This window comes from Lissotriton vulgaris, unplaced genomic scaffold (genome assembly GCF_964263255.1).
Source record: "Lissotriton vulgaris unplaced genomic scaffold, aLisVul1.2 SCAFFOLD_2331, whole genome shotgun sequence".
Classification (NCBI taxonomy): domain Eukaryota; kingdom Metazoa; phylum Chordata; class Amphibia; order Caudata; family Salamandridae; genus Lissotriton; species Lissotriton vulgaris.
In genome coordinates this window covers 191344-197343 of record NW_028251738.1, presented here as the reverse complement: position 1 = coordinate 197343, position 6000 = coordinate 191344, and positions in this window count along the sequence as shown.

Sequence of the window (6000 nt, the reverse complement as noted above, 5' to 3'; positions counted from 1 at the left end):
AACCATTGTTACACCATTACACAACTTGGCTGTGTCATTTTGCAACCATTGTTACACCATTACACAACTTGGCTGTGTCATTTTGTAACCATTGTTACATCATTACACAACGTGGCTGTGTCATTTTGTAACCATTGTTACATCATTACACAACAAGGCTGTGTCATTTTGTAACCATTGATACACCATTACACAACGTGGCTGTGTCATTTTGTAACCATTGTTACATCATTACACAACGTGGCTGTGTCATTTTGTAACCATTGTTACATCATTACACAACTTGGCTGTGTCATTGTGTAACCATTGTTACACCATTACACAACTTGGCTGTGTCATTTTGCAACCATTGTTACACCATTACAAAAATTGGCTGTATCATTTTGTAACCATTGTTACATCATTACACAACGTGGCTGTGTCATTTTGTAACCATTGTTACACCATTAGACAACTTGGCTGTCATTTTGTAACCATTGTTACATCATTACACAACGTGGCTGTGTCCTTTTGTAACCATTGTTACACCATTACACAATGTGGCTGTGTCATTTTGTAACCATTGCTACACCATTACACAACGTGGCTGTGTCATTGTGTAACCATTGTTACACCATTACACAACTAGGCTGTGTCATTTTGCAACCATTGTTACATCATTACACAACATGGCTGTGTCATTTTTTAACCATTGTTACACCATTACACAACTTGGCCGTGTCATTTTGCAACCATTGTTACACCATTACACAACTTGGCTGTGTCATTTTGTAACCATTGTTACATCATTACACAGCGTGGCTGTGTCATTTTGTAACCATTGTTACACCATTACACAACGTGGCTGTGTCATTTTGTAACCATTGATAAATCATTACACAACGTGGCTGTGTCATTTTGTAACCATTGTTACATCATTACACAACGTGGCTGTGTCATTTTGTAACCATTGTTACATCATTACACAACTTGGCTGTGTCATTTTGCAACCATTGTTACACCATTACACAACTTGGCTGTGTCATTTTGTAACCATTGTTACATCATTACACAACGTGGCTGTGTCATTTTGTAACCATTGTTACACCATTACACAACATGGCTGTGTCATTTTGTAATCATTGTTACATCATTACACAACAAGGCTGTGTCATTTTGTAACCATTGTTACACCATTACACAACGTGGCTGTGTCATTTTGTAACCATTGTTACACCATTACACAACGTGGCTGTGTCATTGTGTAACCATTGTTACACCATTACACAACGTGGCTGTGTCATTGTGTAACCATTGTTACATCATTACACAACGTGGCTGTGTCATTGTGTAACCATTGTTACACCATTACACCACAAGGATGTGTCATTTTGTAACCATTGTTACACCATTACACCACAAGGTTGTGTCAATTTGTAACCATTGTTACACCATTACACAACGTGGCTGTGTCATTGTGTAACCATTGTTACAACTTTACACAACGTCGCTGTGTCATTTTGTAACCATTGTTACACCATTACACCACGAGGTTGTGTCATTGTGCAACCATTGTTACACCATTACACAACATGGCTGTGTCATTGTGTAATCATTGTTACACCATTACACCATGAGGCTTTGTCATTTTGTAACCATTGTTGCACCATTACACCACGAGGCTGTGTCATTGTGTAACCATTGTTACACCATTACGCCAAGAGGCTGTGTCATTTTGTAACCATTGTTACACCATTACACCACAAGGCTGTGTCATTGTGCAACCATTGTTACACCCTTACACAACTTGGCCATGTCATTTTGCAACCATTGTTACATCATTACACAACAAGGCTGTGTCATTGTGCAACCATTGTTACACCATTACACAACTTGGCTGTGTAATTTTGTAACCATTGTTACACCATTACACAATGTGGCTGTGTCATTGTGTAACCATTGTTACATCATTACACAACTTGGCCGTGTCATTTTGTAACCATTGTTACATCATCACACAACGTGGCTGTGTCATTGTGTAACCATTGTTACATCATTACACAACAAGGCTGTGTCATTTTGTAACCATTGTTACACCATTACACAACGTGGCTGTGTCATTTTGTAACCATTGTTACATCATTACACAACGTGGCTGTGTCATTTTGTAACCATTATTACATCATTACACAACGTGGCTGTGTCATTGTGTAACCATTGTTACACCATTACACAACTAGGCTGTGTCATTTTGCAACCATTGTTACATCATTACACAACATGGCTGTGTCATTTTGTAACCATTGTTACACCATTACACAACTTGGCCGTGTCATTTTGCAACCATTGTTACACCATTACATAACGTGGCTGTGTCATTTTGTAACCATTGTTACACCATTACACAACGTGGCTGTGTCATTTTGTAACCATTGATACACCATTACACAACGTGGCTGTATCATTTTGTAACCATTGTTACATCATTACACAACGTGGCTGTGTCATTTTGTAACCATTGTTACATCATTACACAACTTGGCTGTGTCATTTTGCAACCATTGTTACACCATTACACAACTTGGCTGTGTCATTTTGTAACCATTGTTACATCATTACACAACGTGGCTGTGTCATTTTGTAACCATTGTTACACCATTACACAACATGGCTGTGTCATTTTGTAATCATTGTTACATCATTACACAAAAAGGCTGTGTCATTTTGTAACCATTGTTACACCATTACACAACGTGGCTGTGTCATTTTGTAACCATTGTTACACCATTACACAACGTGGCTGTGTCATTGTGTAACCATTGTTACACCATTACACAACGTGGCTGTGTCATTGTGTAACCATTGTTACATCATTACACAATGTGGCTGTGTCATTGTGTAACCATTGTTACACCATTACACCACAAGGATGTGTCATTTTGTAACCATTGTTACACCATTACACCACAAGGTTGTGTCAATTTGTAACCATTGTTACACCATTACACAACGTGGCTGTGTCATTGTGTAACCATTGTTACAACTTTACACAACGTCGCTGTGTCATTTTGTAACCATTGTTACACCATTACACCACGAGGTTGTGTCATTGTGCAACCATTGTTACACCATTACACAACATGGCTGTGTCATTGTGTAATCATTGTTACACCATTACACCATGAGGCTTTGTCATTTTGTAACCATTGTTACACCATTACACCACGAGGCTGTGTCATTGTGTAACCATTGTTACACCATTACGCCAAGAGGCTGTGTCATTTTGTAACCATTGTTACACCATTACACCACAAGGCTGTGTCATTGTGCAACCATTGTTACACCCTTACACAACTTGGCCATGTCATTTTGCAACCATTGTTACATCATTACACAACAAGGCTGTGTCATTGTGCAACCATTGTTACACCATTACACAACTTGGCTGTGTAATTTTGTAACCATTGTTACACCATTACACAATGTGGCTGTGTCATTGTGTAACCATTGTTACATCATTACACAACTTGGCCGTGTCATTTTGTAACCATTGTTACATCATCACACAACGTGGCTGTGTCATTGTGTAACCATTGTTACATCATTACACAACAAGGCTGTGTCATTTTGTAACCATTGTTACACCATTACACAACGTGGCTGTGTCATTTTGTAACCATTGTTACATCATTACACAACGTGGCTGTGTCATTTTGTAACCATTATTACATCATTACACAACGTGGCTGTGTCATTGTGTAACCATTGTTACACCATTACACAACTAGGCTGTGTCATTTTGCAACCATTGTTACATCATTACACAACATGGCTGTGTCATTTTGTAACCATTGTTACACCATTACACAACTTGGCCGTGTCATTTTGCAACCATTGTTACACCATTACATAACGTGGCTGTGTCATTTTGTAACCATTGTTACACCATTACACAACGTGGCTGTGTCATTTTGTAACCATTGATACACCATTACACAACGTGGCTGTATCATTTTGTAACCATTGTTACATCATTACACAACGTGGCTGTGTCATTTTGTAACCATTGTTACATCATTACACAACTTGGCTGTGTCATTTTGCAACCATTGTTACACCATTACACAACTTGGCTGTGTCATTTTGTAACCATTGTTACATCATTACACAACGTGGCTGTGTCATTTTGTAACCATTGTTACACCATTACACAACATGGCTGTGTCATTTTGTAATCATTGTTACATCATTACACAAAAAGGCTGTGTCATTTTGTAACCATTGTTACACCATTACACAACGTGGCTGTGTCATTTTGTAACCATTGTTACACCATTACACAACGTGGCTGTGTCATTGTGTAACCATTGTTACACCATTACACAACGTGGCTGTGTCATTGTGTAACCATTGTTACATCATTACACAATGTGGCTGTGTCATTGTGTAACCATTGTTACACCATTACACCACAAGGATGTGTCATTTTGTAACCATTGTTACACCATTACACCACAAGGTTGTGTCAATTTGTAACCATTGTTACACCATTACACCATGTGGCTGTGTCATTGTGTAACCATTGTTACATCATTACACAACTTGGCCGTGTCATTTTGTAACCATTGTTACATCATCACACAACGTGGCTGTGTCATTGTGTAACCATTGTTACATCATTACACAACAAGGCTGTGTCATTTTGTAACCATTGTTACATCATTACACAACGTGGCTGTGTCATTTTGTAACCATTGTTACACCATTACACAACGTGGCTGTGTCATTTTGTAACCATTGTTACACCATTACACAACAAGGCTGTGTCATTTTGTAACCATTGTTACACCATTACAGAACGTGGCTGTGTCATTTTGTAACCATTGTTACACCATTACACAACGTGGCTGTGTCATTGTGTAACCATTGTTACACCATTACACAACGTGGCTGTGTCATTGTGTAACCATTGTTACATCATTACACAAGGCTGTGTCATTTTGTAACCATTGTTACACCATTACACAACGTGGCTGTGTCATTTTGTAACCATTGTTACATCATTACACAACGTGGCTGTGTCATTTTGTAACCATTGTTACACCATTACACAACTTGGCCGTGTCATTTTGTAACCATTGTTACATCATCACACAACGTGGCTGTGTCATTGTGTAACCATTGTTACAACATTACACAACAAGGCTGTGTCATTTTGTAACCATTATTACACCATTACACAACGTGGCTGTGTCATTGTGTAACCATTGTTACAACATTACACAACTTGGCTGTGTCATTTTGCAACCATTGTTGCATCATTACACAACGTGGCTGTGTCATTTTGCAACCATTGTTACATCATTACACAACAAGGCTGTGTCATTGTGCAACCATTGTTACACCATTACACAACTTGGCTGTGTCATTTTGTAACCATTGTTACACCATTACACAATGTGGCTGTGTCATTGTGTAACCATTGTTACATCATTACACAACTTGGCCGTGTCATTTTGTAACCATTGTTACATCATCACACAACGTGGCTGTGTCATTGTGTAACCATTGTTACATCATTACACAACGTGGCTGTGTCATTGTGTAACCATTGTTACACCATTACACAACTTGGCTGTGTCATTTTGCAACCATTGTTACACCATTACACAACTTGGCTGTGTCATTTTGTAACCATTGTTACATCATTACACAACGTGGCTGTGTCATTTTGTAACCATTGTTACATCATTACACAACAAGGCTGTGTCATTTTGTAACCATTGATACACCATTACACAACGTGGCTGTGTCATTTTGTAACCATTGTTACATCATTACACAACGTGGCTGTGTCATTTTGTAACCATTGTTACATCATTACACAACTTGGCTGTGTCATTGTGTAACCATTGTTACACCATTACACAACTTGGCTGTGTCATTTTGCAACCATTGTTACACCATTACAAAAATTGGCTGTATCATTTTGTAACCATTGTTACATCATTACACAACGTG